Source organism: Triturus cristatus, chromosome 1_2 (genome assembly GCF_964204655.1).
Source record: "Triturus cristatus chromosome 1_2, aTriCri1.1, whole genome shotgun sequence".
NCBI classification, from domain to species: domain Eukaryota; kingdom Metazoa; phylum Chordata; class Amphibia; order Caudata; family Salamandridae; genus Triturus; species Triturus cristatus.
The window spans coordinates 298,964,293-298,985,327 of NC_140580.1; positions in this window are offsets into that span (position 1 = coordinate 298,964,293).

A 21,035-nucleotide genomic window follows, 5' to 3' on the forward strand; every position below is an offset into this window, starting at 1 on the left:
GCAAATGCCAGACTTATGCATAATTCCCTTGTTAGACTTGGCATCTCTTGGCATGTTTCCCCTGTCTTTTTGCTTTCTGACCTCCCAGTTTTTTGCTGGTTTAGTGTCTCTGTGCACTCTCTCACTGCTGTTCAGTGTTAAAGTGCAAGTGCTCCTGTTGTAAATTGTTGTTATGGATTGGTGATTCCATGATTGGTCATTTGAATTACTTGTCAGTCCCTAGTCCAGTGCATTGTGTGTGCTCAGGGCCTGTAAATCAAATGCTGCTAGTGGGCTTGCAGCACTGGTTGTGCCACCCACACAAGCAGCCCTTCAAAGGTAACTCAGACCTGCCACTGCAGTGTCTGTGTGCGGTCTAGTGCTGCCATGTCGACTTGGCAAGTGCACCCACTTGCCAGGCCCTAACCTTCCCTTTTCTTACATGTTACCCCTAAGGTAGGCCCAAGGTACCCCTGTGTGCAGGGTGTAGTGTATGTGAAAGGCAGGACATGCCTGATGTGTGTGGCATGTCCTGATAGTGAAATACTGCCAATTTCGTTTTTCCCTATTGAAAGGCTATCTGGCCCATAGGAAAGCTTGGGAGTTAATTTATAACATCTTATAAATGTAACTTCCCAATGGGACCAGATAGGAAAATAAAGTTTACTATACCTGAACTCAGAATCTAAAGATGCATCTTTTAGTAAAGGTGATTTTTACATTCTGTGTTTGAAAATACCACTTTTAGAAAGTAGGTATTTTCTTGCTTAGCAATCCTGTGTGCCTCTGCTAGGATGTGTATTGACTGTCTGGCTTTGGACTGACAGGAGCTGGGGATTTGCAGTGGCTACCGCACCACAACCCTGGTCTCACTGCCACCTGACGCCACCACTGAGCCGCTGCTTGCACCGTGACCTGTGGGCACCGCACTTCGCACAGCCCCGCTTCACGACCCCACCTTGGTATCCCCGACAAAGACGCTGTACGTTGACATCGACGCCACTGCTTGCACCGTGGTTCGAGGGCATCCTTCGTAAGTTACACGATGCACCGTCCTCATCCCACACTGCATCCCTGGCCCGCCAGCGCCATTGACTCCAGTTCGTCAGCCGACGACAGCGCTTCAGCAACAACGATGCTGCTGCTTGCACCGTGAACTGCCAGCACCGTGACGAGCACCACATCACTTCGCACCACATCCCTGGTCTCACCGACGCTGCTGGACGACCGTCATCGAGCATTGCCTTCACCACGATCTGAGGGCCCCGTACGCCGCACTTCGCACCACAGCTGTGATACCCACCAACACCAGCGCTCCCGACTTCAATTGCGAGGAGTTCGATCTGCAACGCGTGTGACTTCAAGGGCCCGACAACTCCTGCACAAACCTCCGGAACCGACACATTTGGACGCCGATCCTTCGCCGCTCCTCGAGTGGTCGCGGACGCCCTACATTTCTAAAAGTACTGTTTTGCGAGTCTTCCCGACACCGTCGCTGGCCCGCGACGCCGCAGTCAGCCTTAACTGTTTGAATTTGTTGTTCACGACGCCATGATAGCCCCAGATGGAGCTATCGACTTCAAGGAACTGTATTTCAAGTCTATTTTAATTACTGAAGATTTCTGAGAACTGTATGGTGGATTTGTATCATTTGTGGTCTTGTTTTAGATATATATAAATATTGGATATTTTTCTAAACTGGTGTGGTGTCCTTTTGTAGTGTCTTCACTGTATTGCTGTTGGTTATGTGCAAATGCTTTACACACTGCCTCTAAGATAAGCCTGACTGCTTGTGCCAAGCTACCAAGGGGGTGAGCAGGGGTTATTTTAGGAGTGTAACTTCCTTACCCTGACTAGAAGGAATGGTCCCTACTTAGACAAAGGTGCAAACCCTTGCCAACTAGAGACCCCTATTTCTAACAGCCCTCCATGGGACTACTGAATGATGCTCAAAAGTTCAAATGCCCCAGTATCTTCTCCATGAGCCGTAGCTCGCATTTCACCCCCCGACAGTCCTTCACTTAGCAAACCATTTAAAGTCCCGAACTTGTCTTCTGTCAAGCATCAAAACTATTTTCTCTGAAGCCATCTCAATGTCCAAAAATATCAACCTGGTTGTAGGACACTGAGATTTGTCTGTTGCCAAAGGGAGCCTAACCTGCCTGCCACCACCTCCAACACCTTAATCAGGCGCACAGTCCCCCATCACCAGGCCCGATCCACAAGTACAAAATGATCTAGATAGAGAAGAACTTGATCCGAGCCCACCACTGACTTCACCACCCATTCAATAAACATGTTGAATTTATCAAACATTGCACACACCACTGAACACCCTGTGGGCTTGCATTTGTCCAAGAAATACTGTCCCTGAAGCTGTATTCCCTGCAAGTGAAAGTACTGGAATAAGGCGAAAAGTTGGCTTAATATTCACCTTACCCATTGCTGAACCCAAGCCACATGACCTGATAAGCTGTATGGCTGTGTCCAAGTTGAAGTAAAATACTGATACATTAGGCCTTATCAAAGAAGTCACTGACTTATACCCCTTCTGGCCAGGACAGGCAGTATATCAACCGAAAAACCCCAACACTTTTTTCAACACCCTCCCAATGGGGATACCATGAGGTCTAGTAGTGGAGATTCCCAAAATGGACTCTCCACACTAACTTAAGCCACTTTCTTTGCCAACTTCTCTTGCACCAACACCTCCATGTCCCTGCTGCGCCTCAAATTGTCCAGTTGATGGCCTAGTCATAGCTCCATATAAGGAATCCTGATCCCCTACCTGAAACACTCCTACAATAAAGGTGCCGCCGCTCCATCAGGATGCACTTTCAACCAGGCTAGCAAGATCACTAGCTTAATCAGATTAGTCACCCTTCTCTACCACACCTCTGGCCTCCACTATGCACCTGTCTGCTGGTGGAGGACCCGCTCCTGCCTTGCACTGCAGTAGGCAATGCCTCCCTCTGAACCTCGAACACTCATGCCTGAATTTACATGGGTGATGTAACACAAGCCTTTATTGAAGTTCCAGCATGTCCTAGTGGGTCCCTGCCGGCTTTCACCCCTCTTGGGTGGGGTAATAAGAATGGCTAATATGAATGGGCAGTCCGCTAGCCATATGGGCAGACTGCACTGGTCTTGTAGGTATAATGTATTGTGAGCAAAATTTTTGATTCATGTCCCCACATGATTTCCCTTGCGGTGTGCTCCACCGTACCCTGAATTGCTCATCATACCTCAGCCATGCCCCTGAACCTGATGCTGGCATTACTGATAATATCCAGAGACTTTCACACTGCCACTCTCCTTTCTGGAGCCTTCTTGCAAACAATGCTGGTGTAAATCGTAAACACCACGCTCAATGTGCCGATGTTTGTCGGAAACTCAAGCCATTTTGCCAACTCCCCCTCTTCCACTTTCAACCTCTCTTTACACTTCGTTTCCCCATGAAGCAGCTTGAATATATTTACATATTTGTTCGCCCAAATGTACTCCTTCATCACTCGTGTCAAATACTCCAAGGGGTCTCCTATTCCCATGTAAGGAAAAACCACCTCCCTTGCTCTTTCTTCTCAGGTCCAGGGGTAGTTGTTACTACCAACTCCCCCCCACCCCAGATAACCCCTTCTGTCTCACTTTACCTTACTCACCATACTTTCACCTCCAGTCCCCAGCACTGCTGGCTACTCTACTCCAGTTCTTTATGTGCATGCTGTCATTTCGCCATCGCAACTAACCTCCCCCCTTATGATTCTCCTCACCTGACGCTGTCCCTTTTGACCCATAAATCTTTCCCATGACTCCCACACCACTTTCTGCATATTCTCAAATTCAGACACACCACTGCCCCACATAAGAATACGTCAGTCCACTCCCGTTCTTTTCGTAACTCCTCCCCATTTCTCTGTCTTTCCAAATATCCTCTAACCCATGTCACACTGACAGTCAGTTCCCACTCTCCTGGGCCTCTAGCTCTCGGCTCTCCTGGGCCACTTGCCGCCATGCCTTCTATGGTCCACTTGATGCCATTCCCTGACATGCTTCTTGCTGAGTTGTCTGCTCTATTCATTCAGGCTACCTTCCCTGCTATTCATAAACTCCCCTTCCTTTCATGTTCTCTCCGGACCATAGCCTCCACTCGCTTCCATATTGTCTTGTCTCCCCTCCCCCAATGAAGATGCTAAGCTCCTGTCACTGTCTGACTCCTCTATTACCTGTGGTCTGACCATCAGGCACAATGGCTCCACTGACGACAACTCGTCACCTCTATTGGGTCCTCCATCTGACACAAGCAGGTCTTGCACCGATCTAGGAATGGTCCTGTTCCCCCAACCACTATGGCCCTGGATTTTACCTGCTTCTGACCTATTGCCCTTCCAAAGGTCCATGGTCTAAGGCTTGCCCTTCCTGCCGCTTCTTCTGCCCGATGTCTCAGGAGCTGTGAAATAACTATGGTTGCCCATAAAGTGTTGGTAATCCCTCTCCTGGAAAGGCAGCCTGCTTCAGGGCATCTGGTGAAAAGAGCTGGAATCCTCACCACACTTCTCAGGCTCCTCCCTTCTTCTGTTGGAGGCTACGCTCTGCTTACATCCTACGTGAGCTGCCACTTGCCGCGTGTTTCATTCTTGGACTCTGCTGCTCCCGCTTGCCAGCCTCTCTAAAAATCACTGCCAGCTAATACCTCCTCAACAGTCCACCCACCGCCAGCCCCTCAGGTAGACTCGAGAACACAATTCCCAAGAAGGGGCCAAGACCTGACGCTTGTGTTTCCTGTTCCTCTGTCTCGTCCTGCTTTGCTGCGGGTATGCATTTCTGGTGTGTGTCCCTCTCCACCACACTGGCCCCCTCCTGCGCCACAAGTCCCCTAGCCCTTTGGTGAGAGCCTGCCTGGTTTTCTCTACTGACCTTCTCATGCTGCCAACCTTCTGTGGCCAGGCTCCTGCCCTGCAACTGGACGGCCAGATGAGACCTCTATGGCTACCTCCACACCACAAGTGGAAGCATCGATAAGGCTTCATCCCCAGCTCTCTTGGACGCCCAGTAGGGGCTTGGAGGGCAGCCGACAGGCTGGAGGTCTGCCCCTCGGGAAGTATAGGAGGGTGGTGCAGTCCAGGGGACTGCCATTTTGTGGTTATTTTGGGCTACATCAGTGTAGCCCAATATAGCCCAAAGGCTATATAGTGAAGGGGCTTTGGGTTCCCTGATACCATTTTGGGTTTGGTGACCTGGTGGCAATGAGTAGCAGTAGCGAAATGTTTCAGTCGATTTTGAATTGTGCAACAGGTGTAATTGGTCATAGCTTAGGAGGGCAGTGTTAGTGATTTAGGTAGCTAGTTGTAAATCTGTGACTCACCTGAATATGGAAGATCCTCCAGAATGATGAAGAGCCAGGGCGTGATTAGCGTGGGACCCTGAAGCAAAACGGTGGGAATTAGATAGTGCCCTGTGGCAACACACTATGGAGGCAGCAAAAAGTGGTAAGACAATTTTCATTGCCAGCGGTTTGCCCATAGTTGACTGGCCCTTTTAGGGGCAACCCACCCAGGGAGGGGTGGGTGGAGTGGGGAAGAATCAGCAGGGGGTTGGGGAATTGCTGGGACTTTAATAAGGGGCTGTGCATGCCGAGTATTGTAAGTTCTACCATGAACATTCGAAGTGCGGAGGGCGGCACCCCCTGGTCAATTGCTTTGGGGTGGGGGTGGTTACCACTAGGGAGGAAACCACTGGCAGCAGCCGGGGGGAATTCAGGGGGGCACCAGCAGCAGTTTATGGGCTCTCAGGGAGGTAGGGGAAGCAAGGGGTTGGTCTAAAGGGCTCATACTCCGGTTAAGTTGGACAGGTTGGAGTTCTGGCTGGAGTGCTACGAGCGACGGGGTTTAGGGAGGGGTTTAGGTTCGGTTACACAAGGCCCCGGGTCAGGAGGTGGGCAGATAATCTGCACTCAGCCAAAGAGCACAAACAGGTGGTACAGGACAAATTTAACAAAGTGGCGAGGGAAGATAGGATGGCAGGCCCCTTCTATGATTGGCCCATGGAAAATTAGATTTCGTCTCCAAATGGTGTACTACCCAAGAAAGAGGAGGACAAATTCAGACTGATCAAGCACTTGTCATGGCCGTAAGGGGGATCAGTTAATGATTTCATTGCCGAGGATGCAGCCACTGTGTCTTATTCCTCGGTTGACGTGGCCATGTCACTAGTGGTAACGGCGGGCGCAGGGGCACCGATGGCAAAATGCAACATGAAATCTGCGTTTCGGCTGCTTCCAAGCCACCCAGATGATTTTCAGCTCTTAGGTATCCACTTTGAAGGAAAGTGGTACGTGGACAAAGCATTGCCGATGGGTTGTTCTATCTCGTGCACACTGTTCAAATGTTTTAGCACATTTCTTTAATGGCTTTTTCTGGTGCACAGGGCACCAGTTGGTCACGCACTACTTGGACAATTTCTTCATTGTGGGTCTACCCGGCTCCGCGGGCTACCAGGACGCGCTGGAAAGTTTCCAAAAGCTGATGAGAGACCTCGGGTTGCCATTGATACCGGAGAAGACAATGGGCCCTAGCACGAAGCTGTCATTTCTAGGAATTGAGATTGATTCTGTGAAAATGGAGGCTCGATTGCCTCAGGAGAAGACGGTCAAGATGCTGGCATTGTTGAGGGACATGCTGCCACGTGAGAAAGTCAAGGTCAGGAGTTACAGGTTCTGTTGGGGCACCTTAACTTTACTTGTAGTCAGGACAGGGAGGACATACTGCAGGAGGTTGGACCAAGCATTGTCGGGAAAACAACGACCTCATCATCACGTCCGGGAATCAACCGGGGTCAAAGAAGACTTGCAGCTATGGGGTGTGTTTCTACAGTTTTTCAATGGTGTTCTGCTGGCGCGGGATGGCGACATGAAGTGGGACGTTCAGATTTTTTCGGATGAAGTGGGTAGCCTAGGTTGTTGACTTTATTTGCAGGGAAGGTGGTGTGCCGAACCCTGACCTATCCACTGGCTCAACGGCGGCAGGATAATTGCATTTTTGGAGCTTTTTACCCTGGTGGTTGTGGTAAGACTCCGGGGGGAAGAACTGGCACGCAAGAGAGGGCTGTTCTGGGTGGATAATGGCAGTAGTAGAGCTTGTCAATCGTCAATCCGCCAGGGATAAGCAAGTTCTGAAACTGATGACAGTATTTGTGCTGGGTTGTTTGCGTTACAACGTTTCTTTCAAACCTTTGCATGCACCGGGTGTGGACAATGACATTGTGGATCCTTTGCCTCTTTCACAGTGGGGAAGATTCCCTCGCTGACCAAGGACACCGACAGGTTCTCGACGGCCATGCCTCAGCATCTGTAGTTTGTAGGCAATGCTGGATGTTACAATTGGTGGTAGGGTCACTTGCAGAATCCACTAGGATTATGTATGTCCTGGCCTGGAGGGAGTTTTTGCATTGGGGTGCGCTGCGGCGAGATGAATGGTGGTTGCAGGATGAGTACGTCATCCTATATATATTAGATCTGATTGAGAGAGGTCTGTCGAGGGTTACCATTGCCGGAAATTTAGCAGGGATTGCTTTTATAGGTAAATTGATATGGGGCTATGATCCATTGGCAGGCGAACTGGGAAGTCTGATCCTGGAGGGTTGGGCGTGTGAATAGGATACAGCTGCGAAGGCCAGGGAGCCAATTTCATGGCAGCTATTATGCTGTCTACTTTTTTGCCGGAGGTGTGAAGGGATGAGTAGAAATGTGCATTTTTTCCACATTGATGGTGTGGATGTTTTTCGGGGCGTTTGGGAGTCAAAACTGCTGGGGGAAAAAGGGGCGGGGAGTGTCTTGGAAGGACGTGGTCACGCATGAGGGTAGTTTGGAAATATGGCTGAGTCCATCAAAAACAGACCAGCGGGGCTAGAGTAGACAGGTTATTTTACAGGCAGCGGAGACGCCAGACCCATGTCCACTTTGGTGAGCGTTAAAATGGTCGGTTTTCTGCGGAACATCTAGGGGAGCGGTCTTCAGGCATAAGGCGGGGGTCGGGTGACAGCATATCAGCTGTAATAGCTTCTCCGGAAAGCTCTGCAGCACTTGGGGGTGGATGGGTCAGAATATGGGACACACTCTTTCCACATCGGTGAGGCGTCAGAGGCAGGCCACAGGGGTTGGGCTCAGGATAAAATTATGCGGCTAGGCCGCTGGCCATCACAGTGTAATGTGAAGGGGTTGGGGGGATGAAATGCGCGCAGTGGATGGTACTATGCGAAATTTACTGCCATTTTGTTTTTTGCAGGTTCAGTGTCTGGTCCAGAGGCGGAGGAGATGGCCATTTGGGTGGTGGGACACTCGTTTTCTAAAAGTACCCAAGTGCAAGCTCATTAGAGTTACTTTGGACAGAATTTAGGCTTCAATAAATGTGTGTTCAAGATCACATGGAAAGGGAAAGGAGGCATGTGTTGGAGAGAGCTGGTCCCCTGAGTATGTTGGTGGGCGGACGGTGGCCAGATATATTGGTTCTGCATTTGGGGAAGAACGATCTTTGTAGGGAGAAAGGGGTTGAGTTGATGTGTAGCATGAAGAAAGAAATAGCTCTTGTTAAAGAAAGGTGGGCAGGGAATTTCATCCTGTGGATGGAGTTTGTGGCTAGGCGGGCTTGTAGAGGTGCGATAAAGCCGGGGGCAGTAGATTGAGCATGTAGAAAGGTTAATAGTTCTTGTAGGGGGATTGGATTTGGCAGGATCTATAATTTTAATATTCCGGTCGAGACAGAGTTTTTTTGGGTCAACACGGTTCACCTATCCAGATTGAGAATGGATCTTTTCTTGTTGGAGATCAGAAAGCTGTTGGCTAGAACACTGAATGTAGAGCAGTAGACGGTAGGAGATGTGAATTCTAGCATCAGGGGGGGGGCAGAAAAAGGTCATATGCCACCCCCTTTTTCTGGGTTGCGGGGGCATGCAAATGTTGCCAGGGGTTGGCAAAAGTTCGGTTGGCGTTGAAAGTTAGTGAACCATGTGCGGATAAAGGGTAAGCAGGTAGCTCAAGGTTCAGGTTAGAATGTTTGGTTTTAGTTTTGTAAGACAGTTACCAAGTTATTTGTTGTGATGTGCACCTGTTTCAATAAAGCAGCATTTTTCACACATATTAAGTGGTCAGTGTCATGGCTACGCCCTCTCTGCCAATATTCCTCCCTGGATTTGAGGGGAACCCACAATCAAGGATTTCTGCAGAAACACTGGCCGAGGCCACCCGCTTGGGAGGACCTCTCACTTGTGCTGCCTTCCCCGATTGTGAGTACCTGGGATAGGAAACTGCATCGTGCAGCAGCGCAAACCTGCACTGAACTTTAATCTCCTTTGGGCAACTTACCTACACCAGTTCCCAAATTTGTTACTAAACCATCGATCTCTACTGGCCTGCAAAGACGAATCAATGACTGCCAAGAAAAATGCTGCCCCAGCCAAACAAATAGGATCAATACTCCCACTCTCCTCCTTCCTAACGTTCGGTGGCAGGAATGACAAAGTGCTCATCCCCGTGCCCCAATGCAACTGACGTCACGTCGGCCACACAGCTGCCTCGTCACCGCAGTGCGCCTCCCGTTCCTCCCAAACACCCCAGGCACAGAGCACAATCATACTTGCCCTGCCTGGGTCCCTAAATAGAACTGTTTCCTCCCTCTTGCTGACCTGTTCATTCCGGCTTCAAACATTTGCACTTTCAGTCAAGTATTGTTTTTGGTATCTGCAAGTAAATTTAGGTTCGAATGATGAATTTTATATGGATCATATTAGGATTTTACCTTTCCTCAGTGATGCAGCAACTCTGTAGAGTAACTGCAAATATTGGTGATTGCTGTTATCTAATCTTTTTGTGAACGTGTCACCAGTCTGATCTCAGTTTTGATGTACTTTTGACTTGCTCTTAGGATGGCTATAGGTAAAATATCCTACCCGCCCCCTTTCTTTAGTGATTCAGGTGAGCCGGTGTTACTTTGAAAGGAGTGGTTCAAATGAGTTAAATCATCTCTCTGTGCTATTGGAGGTGAGAAATTTCCATCACTGCGTAAACAACATGTGCTACTACATTACCTGGTATTGAGAATAGGAAACTGTATCTGTGACTTCCTGAAACTGAGGATGATGGAGGAGTAAGTGAACCTAGGGACTTGTACTAAATAACTTTCACAAAGATAAACACACTCTTTGGGGGACAAATTAACATGGCCCTTAAAAGACATACCTTTTTAGATAAATAAAAAATATACCAAGATATATTGATGTTCTGAGGCGACTTTCCAAAAACATCTGACTTTGGTGCTTTAGTCTGGTGCATCAATAATTATCACATTCAAGTGAAACATCTTGCTCATAATACAGGACTGGCTGAAGCCATAGAACTGCAAATCAAAAAGAACACATACTAATTTTATTAAGGAAAGGAAGGAGTCCATTGATCAAGAAGTGTGAAAGGTTAGGGAAGAAAAGGGAAGATCTTTTTTGAAATACCATGAGAGTTAACCACCATGGTGATTACATACAAAGGAAGTGTTTCAGCAATATTGGTCATTTTGTCCATTTGTGAATAATGTTTTGCAGAAACTATGGTGAAAAAAAAAAAGTTATTCAAGTAATGCAAAGAAAGTGAAAAGAAGTGAATGAATGCCACTGAGAATTTGTAGGAAATTGAAAGTAATCAGTCTTCCAGGTAACCTACGAAAAGGACAAAGTAGAGTTACTAAATGTGACATTATGTGAGTTAATCTGATGGTTACATTATTAGCTAATTTGTGTTCTTCTTACATCTTAAATCTGAAAAAGAATATTATATAATGGAAGAATCAGATGTCAGACCAGGTGGGTACAACAAACTTCCCGTCCCAATCAGAAAGCATACAAGAATGTGTATCTCCTTCAAGCAAAATCCATATTTATGAAGGTGGAAACATCAAAAAGAGCTTGATGTAAAACCCCACTCAAATGAGGCGGCTCCAGTGCTACTAACTAAAAGTTTAAAAGTTTTCCAAGTCAAAATGACATTGTTGTAGCATTTCCCAATTTTTATTTCTCAGAAACTGGGGCATCTTAGAAAGTTTCAGGACAAAATTAAATTAACGGCGGTAACCATCCCTCCAAATTGGTAAACCCAAACCACTGGAAAGTTTTGGTGAATGACAATTTTGGCCACTGGACACAATTTAAGAAAATAGTAGAAAAAATCATTAGATGCTTGGTAGTAAATTAAAAAAAAATAGGATGATGACATAAAATATTGGGATAGACTTAGAATAACAAATGACTTTTGAGAAGCGAATAGGACCATCACGTATGACTCATTGTAAATAACAATTGGTGCTTTATGTAGAAGCGAGGGTTCAGTACGGCAGGGAATTTGGGATACGTAATAAAACATTAAATTTTTCATATGTGTGGTTCTTAATATAAATAGAAATTAATTATTTCAATATGCATTTCAAAAGTGGTCTAAAGATGCCGGTTCTGTTTGTTCCAAAAACGGTTTCTAATGGAATGAAAACTTAACGTTCCAGTTCTGGGTCCGACCGTGCAGTACTAGATTTGGCAGTCTTTGCAAAAATTGTATAAATACTGGTTGAAACACAGAGGTCACTTTTTCAGAGAGTTGATCATTTGAGAACCACAATATGAGGCTCTCCTGGTGAGTAAAAATGCCTATGAGGATTGGGTCTGGGCTCAGATTGAAAGGGGCGAGAATATTTTGATTTTAGAAGTTTTTTTAATGTCTCCTCAGATTTGATAGTTACCAGTAGAAATGATATGTATCATTTCTCATATTGATTACGGGGGATTTATCATATGTTTACAACCTAACAAGTAAAAAGCACATACTTTGATGGGGAGTGTTTACATTAAATTAAAGTGGAGATTAAAGCAAGTTTTGCCTTATTTGATTAAATAATTAAGAATGGAGGCAAGGAAATTGTAGTAATAGTTACAGAGAATAGAATTTGAGGTTAAATTGAACGTGATTCATCACCATGCTGTTTAAAAGGAAAAATAGATGGCAGGATTTAATAATCAAGATATCTATCTATCTATCTATCTATCTATCTATCTATCTATCTATCTATCTATCTATCTATCTATCTATCTATCTATCGTCAGTGATATCACTGATGACATCATCCAATGACTGTGAGTGTTTCTAGAAAATTTAAGAATGTTATAATATATACACCAAGGTGTATTGAAGAATGAGTGGGTTTATGAGTGTCTGTATGGATAATTTAGTGGGTGCGTGACTGACTGTATAAGTGAGTGATTATATATGTCTTAGTGAATGTTTGGGTGAGTGACTAATCTGTGTAAATGTCTGTATCAGTCTGTCACTTGGTGTGTAAGTGGCTGCATGGGTTGGTGAGTAGCTACATGAGTGTCTATATGGGTTATTGATTGGTAGCCTAAGTACCTGTATGGGTGCCTGAGTGTCTGTGTGGGTGGGTGAGGGTGTGTGTGACTCCCTGCATGAATGTGTGAGGGGGTGATTCACTGGTTTTATGGGTTCATGAATGCAAAATGTAGTTGGTTCGATAACAAAACCCTTAAGAGTCTGCATGTAGCTTTGAAGGCCAAACCGCGAGATACATTACTGGTAAAAGAAGAGTGGTGGGCAAACTTGCAAAAGGCTGCTATACTAAAAAGTTCACAAGCTTTCTGGTCTTTGATTAATGCCCCGTTTTTAAAGCATGAGCAGGCTATGACTACAGATAATAATGTTGACCAAGAGGCATGGGTAACATACTTTGAAGCCCTCTTTGGAACGGATGATATGACAACCCCTCAATCTTTTCCCCATGTTTTGGAGACTGATGAGTCTCCTGTCAACTTTACACTCATTGAAACAAAACATGCTTTAAATCAATGTAAACAAGCAAAGGCTCCAGGGCCGGATGGAGTTCCTATAGATTTATTCTTATATAATCAAGCTCTATGGGCTCCACTTTTAACAAATGTTTTTAATAAAATGACGCAATCAAAAGCACCGCCATCTTGGAAAACAACTGTAATCGTTCCCATATATAAAAAAGGGGATAGGTCGATCCCGAAAAACTATAGACCTATCTCCTTAAAAGACTCTACTGCAAAGCTAATGGGCAGATTGATCTTAAACAGACTAGAGGACTGGGCACTGGAAAAGAATATTATTATCCCATGCCAATTTGGCTTTAGAAAAGGGAAAGGTACGGTAGATCAGTGTCTGAACCTGAGTCTAATTATGGCGAAATGCACGGCTGCAAAAAAAGGTCATCTCCATTTAGCCTTCATGTATCTGTCCGCAGCCTTTGACTGCGTGGCACAGCCTAGGCTGTGGCAGATCATGGAGGAGATGGGTATTGACCTGAAGATTATTAATAATATTCGTGACCTGTATACAGATGCTTCAGCCTGTGTTCGCTATGGGAGGAATGGTGAGTGCACAAGGCCATTCAAAATTGCAAGAGGCGGAGGAGCCTAGCGCGCAACCAAGATGGCCGCGTAGGTGCGAGGCTCCCGAGGACCTCCGCAACCTCCTACGTTTATCCTGTCTTCATCCTGCATCGGTTGAGGGGACTGTGTCGGTGAGCCTGAGCCGAGGTGGTACCCGTTTCCCGTTTTCGAATCGGACCTCGGGTGCCGGAGTGAGCACCGATTGAAGTTTGCGGCCTACTTCTCTCCTGACCCTGGATTCGCGTTTGGGGGCGACCCAGTGGCAAAGTGAACAACAACGGCGGGCTGGGCCTGGCGAGTCGCGTACCCCACACTTTCACTTTCACTTTCGCGCCCCCTTGCCGTTTTCGCAAGTGGGATCACGGCGCTCTTTGTGTTGGGGTGGCCTCGCTGGGAGACCCTGCCTGCCTGCCTGCTGTGGCCCGCTCTGCCGTCCTGGGGTGGCCCCCCGGAGCTCGTGGCCTTGATTGCTTGCTCTTCACTGCGTGACTGGTGCGGGTGTGAGACCCGCGACGATGGCGGATCTGTCTCTGCAAGACGTCATGAGCGCCATTGCTGAGATGAAGGCCTCGGTGGGCCAGCAGTTCGACACTTTAGCGCACAAAATCGACGCGGTCCTCATTGATGTCAACCTTGTGAGAGCTGATCTCTCTAAGACTAACGACCGGGTCGACTCTTTGGCCCACACCGCGTCGGGCCTCACGACTGAGGTGGCGGCCCTTCAAACGGAGGTGCACCGGCTCCGTCAGGCGAGTGCGCTCATGGATCGGCGCCTGGAGGACTCCGAGAGCCGGGCCCGGAGGAATAATATCCGCATCATCGGAGTGCCCGAGGGACGGGAGGAGTCGGCGGCGGATCTCTTTGTGGAGGACCTGATCACTACCCATCTCCAGCCTCGAGGGCTGAGTAAATTCTTTGCCGTGGAGAGGGCCCATAGAGTTCCCTGGGGCAGACCGAAGGTTGGAGCCCCTCCGCGGCCTCTTATTGCCCGTATCTTTAACTTTCGGGACAGGGATGCGATTTTGCAAGCTTCCAGACTGCAAGGGCCGATTAAGCTGGAGAACATGGAGGTGAACTTTTATCCTGACTTCACCCAAGCGGTCCAGAAGCAGAGACTGAGTTTCCTGGGCGTCAAGCGGCGCCTTCGAGGCATGAACTTAAAATACGCCATGCTCTTTCCGGCCAGGCTGCGGGTGGAGGTGGATGGTCGCACTCACTTTTTTGACCGTCCTGAAATGGCCGGGGACTGGCTGGACACTTTGTCTGGGGGTCATGATCGGGATGGCGGGGGGGGGGCTGCGGGAGGAGATTGCCCACCGGACCGGGTCTGAGGTACTGATGCCAGGGCTCACTCCGGATGACGCGGCCACTTTCGGCCAAGCTTAGGGTCTTTTGTTTGTTGTACTCGTCTCCCCTCCTTTGGAGGCTGTGCGGGGTCTTGAGGGGGTACTCTTTCCTCCTCTAGGGGGTCTAGCTAGTTCCAATTATATAGGGGCGACAGGCACACTGCAAGTTGGGGGGGCTGTCTGGGCTCATGCAGGGGTGCAGGGAGGGGGGAGTTTTGTTGGGGCGGTTGGGTTGGGGTGGGGTATTGTTCATTTGTACCACAAGGCAAAAGTATTGTTGTGCTATTCCTAAAGTGCTCTCGGGGGGAGGATTGATCGCTTTTGGATATGATGGGGGGTAGGGGACTGAGTCTTTTGTCCTGGAATGTTAATGGACTGGGGGACAGGATAAAACGGGGTGTGGTCCTGCAGTTCCTGAAACGAATTTCACCTGATATAGTTTTTCTGCAGGAGACGCACCTCATTGGCAACTCCTTTCGTGCTATGAATCGACGGGGCTACCGCCTTCTGGCCCATTCGGGCTTCACGTCTGGTTCCAGGGGTGTGGGCATCATGGCTAAAACCTCGCTCCCATTGGAAGTTGATGAGGTGCTCCATGATGACAGGGGACGTTACACGGTTCTGGTGGGTAGAATGGAGGGCAGAGTGATTGTTTTTGTTTCTGTCTATGTCCCGCCAGGGTTGCAAACGACTACTTTTGCAGATCTGGGGCGCCTCCTCCTTGGCCTTCCGGAGGGGATTCTAGTGGTTGGGGGGGATTTCAACGCGGTGGTTTCCGGAACTGAGGACCGTCACCCCCCCAGGGATCTCCCCCGTGCCCAAGCGTGGTTATCTGGCCTCTTGGATACTTTGGGGCTGGTGGATTGTTGGCGTTTGAAACACCCTACGCAGAAACAGTACACCTTTCATTCCGGGGCCCATGGCAGTCTCTCAAGGCTAGATTATGTCCTGGTGCCGGCGGCGCATGCAGGGAGGATCGGGGAGGTGCGCCATTTGGCGCGGGGTATTTCAGACCACTCCCCGCTCCTGTTGCACTTCGACATTCTCCCGAGGGGGGAGGGTAGGGTGGTCCCGATTAATCCCTGGTACCTGCGTGACCCCACCATTCGCGCAGAGTTGGTTAAATCCCTTAAGCGATATTTTGACGATAATGTGGGGTCAGTGTCATCGGCGGTCTCTCTGTGGGAGGCTTTCAAGACGGTACTCCGGGGGAGGCCCTGTCCCTTATTTCCCATTCCCGGAAGCGCGAGCGGGAGAAGGTGACCCGTGTTGAAACTGAGATAACCGAGTTGGAGGGTAACCTGGAATGTGGGGTGACGGATGACAAACTACATGTTCTCCGACTCAAGCAGGCGGCCTATAAGGCCCTCGTCACGGAGGCGGCCAGGGGCCTCAGTAGAGAGCAACAGGGGAGACTGTATGATGTGGGTGATAAGGCTGGGAAATTGATTGCGTGGCTGGATAAAAAGGAGAGAGCGAGTCGAGTTGTCCTGTCGATTGAGAAACTGGATGGTGTGTGTGTCACTGAACCGGGAGAAATTGTTGATTGCTTCGCTGAATATTTCCGTGGGGTGTATTCCCCGGTGTTCTCCCGCTCGGAAGAGGATTCCCATGCCCTGCTCAGGGATATCGCGCTGCCTTCCCTTTCGGAGGAGGACAGAGTGTCGTTGGACGCCGCCCCAACATCTGAGGAAATTGCCCTCGCCATACGTTCGGTCGCTTCCGGCAAGGCCATGGGTCCTAATGGTCTTCCTATCGAATTGTACAAGCTGCGACCGGATACGCTGGCGCCGCATCTCCGTGCTATGTTCCTCGCGGCCCGTTCGGCGGGTTCCCTCCCGCTAGACCAGCGTCTGGCTACTATCGTGGTTATTCACAAGGAGGGGAGGCCGCGGGACCGGGTCACGTCCTACAGGCCCATTTCGCTGCTGAATGCGGAACCCAAAATTCTCGCCAAGGTGTTGGCCAATCGGCTGGTTGGCGTGGTGTGCGATCTGATTCACCAGGATCAGTCCGGTTTTATCCCTCATCGCAACACTGCGCTCAACCTGCGGCGCTTGCATGGGGTGCTCGCGCGTGTCCCGTTCATACGGGAGCCGGCCATTTTGGCGTCCCTGGACGCCACTATGGCGTTTGACACACTTGAGTGGCCATATATTTGGGCGACGCTGGCGAAGTTTGGGTTTGGCCCGGGATTCATCGGTTGGGTGAAATTGTTGTATTCCGGACCGCTGGCGCAGGTGGCTGTGAACGGTAGAGTGTCGGCTCCGTTTGAGCTGGGCAGGGGCACGCGGCAGGGCTGCCCGTTATCGCCGCTCCTCTTCGCGCTTGCCTTGGAGCCCCTGGCGGAGTGGCTGCGGTGGCATCCTTCTATCCGTGGTCTCCGATGGACCCCCGAGTATGAGGACCGCGTATCTCTTTACACTGATGATATTCTTTTGTACCTGGCTTCCCCGCGTAAATCGCTGATAGTACTGGTTGATGTATTGCACTCATTTGGCCTCAACTCCGGCCTAGTCATCAATTGGGCTAAATCTTGTGTGTATGTCCTCTCTGGGGAGGCTCCTATCCTTCCGCGGGGTTGTCCTATCCAGATTGCTCCGCGGGGATTTAGGTACCTGGGTATCTTCATTACCCTGGACGCGGAGACCCGATATAAACAGAACTTGCTTCCCCCCCTCCAGCACCTGAAGGATGATGTCGCGCGTTGGAGGCGCTTGCTGCTCTCGCCGCTCGGTCGGGCGGCATTGTTTAAGATGATGTCGCTGCCACGTTTCCTGTACGCCTTACAGAACACAATGGACGTTGTCCCGGCGCGCTACTTTCGCGAAGTGGAGAGTTTGCAGCGCCGCCAGTTCTGGGAGGGTAGACCGCGTATCGCCCTGGCGAAGCTGACGCTCCCGTGGTACGACGGGGGGTTGCCCTCCCAGACATCAAGCGATATTACTGGGCCTCCCAGCTGGCTGCGATAAATCACGGCCTTTACGGGCCCGCTCTAAACCCGGCCTTTGAGATGGATAAAATGTTACTGCCGGGCGGCGACTATAATCGGGCGCTTTATTCTAGCTCGCTCGACGCACGTCTGACGGGCCCCACGCGGGTCATGGTGCGAGTGTGGCATGCGGCTAACTTGGCGATGGGGTGGAAGGATCGTTTGACCCGGGCGACGCCACTATACGCATCTGAGCGGCTGGGCTCCCTGTGGACCTCGAAGGGTTTTGAGAAGTGGGACATGATAGGCATCAGCAGGGTGGGCGATCTCTGGACGAGGGGGGGATTCAAAACGTTCGATGTGCTGCAGACGGAATTCCAGTTGCAGGACAGGGAGTACTTTCGATATATGCAGATCCGTCATGCGTTGTGCTCCGTATTCCCGGACGTTGCCTCCATCCCGGAGTACTCCCCTCTGGAAGATAGAGTGCTAGACGGGCATGTACCGGACGGCACGATTTCATTAATTTATAAAAAACTCATCAATGATCGCTCGGGACTGCTGACTGGCCTTCATGAGGCGTGGGGGGCTGATGGATTGGAGCTGGATGACGAGGACTGGGTGTCTGCGGTGGCCTCCCCGAAAGAGGTGGCCATACCGGCTCGCCTTCGCTTCGTCCAGCTCAAGATACTCCATAGGGTCTATGTTACGGGGCCGAGTCTGATGCGTATGGGCTATGCTGTGGACGGGTTATGTAAGCGTGGGTGTGGTTCTTCGGGGACCTTTCTCCATATTTTGTGGGAATGCCCGGAGGTGGCGCGATTCCGGCGTGGTGTGCATGAGGTTTTTCAGGCAGTTACGCATGTGCCGCTGCTGCCCGAGGCGAGGAGATGTCTCCTGAATGTGTGGGAGCCAACAGACTACTCAGTGCCGCAGACGTGGTGGGTGACTCTGGGATTTATGGTGGCCAAGCGTGATATTGCGCAATTGTGGGGTTCCCAGAGGTCACCGACTGTCTCGGCGTGGAAGGACAACATGGATTGGTGTATGTTTCGGGAAAAGGTGGTGTATGTTGCGAGAGGTAAGCCTGGGAAATGGGTGAAAGTGTGGGGCCCCTGGAACGCCTACCGTGGGGGAATCTGTACCCCGCCGCTGATGCCTGATCCGTCACCGGCCCCGTCTCCTTAGCCTGCTTGTCTTCCTGGTTCTGGGCATTGAGTCCACTTTGTCTCCGTCCCGACCTATCCCCCCCTATTCCTGTGTATCGGTAGGGTCCCCCCCAGGGGAGCACATGCTATTGTTTCCGATTGTGGGTTGCCTTGTGGACTTGTTTTTTCGTTATTTATATAAAAATGAAACCGTTGTGTGGGGTCCGGATGGTGTGGCTGCCAACGCTTCTCTCAACTCCTGTGATCCCTCTTCTGCCGCAGCGTGTGTTCTACTGTTTGTATTATATGCTCTTTTTGTTTGCTAGCGGCCGGCCTGAAGGTTGTAGGCCCATCTTTGTATATCTTTTGGATTCTGTAATAAACGGCTTAAAAAAAAATAAAAAAAAATTGCAAGAGGCGTGTGGCAGGGATGCATTCTTGCCCCCTTCCTATTCGCACTCTATACTAATGGTGTGGAATCTGCATTGTTGGGCTCTACACCAGATATCCCTTATATTAACTCAGCACAAGTGGCAATTTTATTATATTCATACAACGCCGTACTCTTAGCTCATACTAGTAATGCACTGCGTCGTCTAGTTCAGGATTATACACAATTTATGTGTAATTTAAGCATGAAAGTGGATTAGTCAGTCATTTATTTTAGTAGCAGGCTCAAAATATCTAAATTATCCGCAAATCACTACTGAAGAGGGAAAAATGGGGGTTGTCGATTCTTTTAATTATTTAGGGATTATGTTTGATTCTCAAACAAAATGGCAAAAGATGATCACCAATAGAGGAACTCAGATGGAAAAAAACATTTGGGCTCTAACTAAGTTTATAAAAAGAACTGGTTTAAAACCAATAGATCTATTAAAAACAGTGTACCAAGCCAAGACTGTATCTACCGCCACCTATGGGGCAGCTGTCTGGGGCATGAACGACTGTACAAAACTGCAGATTATTGAAGATAATTCCCCAAAAAGGATCCTTTCGTTACCACAGTCATGTGCCAACTACAAGTGTCACATGGAACTAGGTGCCCCTTGTATAACTGATATAATTGCAATGGCCCCTATCCTAATGTACGGGTAAAAGGCGCCTTCAAGGGATTTATTTGAAATACTCTGTTCTATTGCTTTTGATATATATTTATAACTGCAAGAATTATTGATAAACTCGCCAGAGAGATATTATTCAAATATATTTTAAGAAATATTTTTGTTCCTTGTGAGGACATAAGAACCAATGAACCAATCACAAATTTAACAGTTGACCCCTGAATGGTGAGTAATCGTCAAAAGATACAGGTAAGTGAACTCTGGTGCTTTTTGGACAGTGTAATTAAATTTCCAGCGAAAATTCGGCAGTCTGCAGTCGGATTAGTATACTAATCAGACTGCAGACTGCCGAATTTTTTCGCTGCGCTACAAAACTTAACAGAATAAACTTCTTCAATTGAGAAGTTTCTGGGGACTGGAAATTTAATTACACCGTCCAAAAAGTACCAGAGTTCACTTACCTGTATCTTTTGACGATTATTCACCTTAAACAAAAGCTACAGAACGACGATCGATTTGACATATACGTATCAATTGTATTCTATAATTCTTGAATCTTTGGAAACACCATTCAGGGGTCAACTGTTAAATTTATGATAGTCCTGAAGATGGTCTCATGGGCAAATGCATAGAGACTGAAACGTCAACATTTACACTCTCTTATGGAAAAATAATGTACAATGAGAAGTGTTTACAATAGTGACATTGAAGGATTATACAATTGTATTTATTTTCCTCTTGTTACATTGTTTGTATAACTGTGTAGTACCCTTGATAAATTTCAAAAGATAAAACCTTTTTCTATATATACCCGTGTTTTGAATATTTATTGTTTTGTGATTGGTTCATTGGTTCTTATGTCCTCACAAGGAACAAAAATATTTCTTAGTTAAAATACATTTGAATAATATCTCTCTGGCGAGTTTATCAATAATTCTTGCAGTTAAAAATATATATCAAAAGCAATAGAACAGACTATTTCAAATAAATCCCTTGAAGGCGCCTTTTACCCGTTCAGTTGATTTGCCCAAGCCCTCAAGGGTAGATTGGGTTTCCCATTATATTCAATTACCTATCCTAATGTGGCACTCAATATGGCGAACGGAGTCTCTTG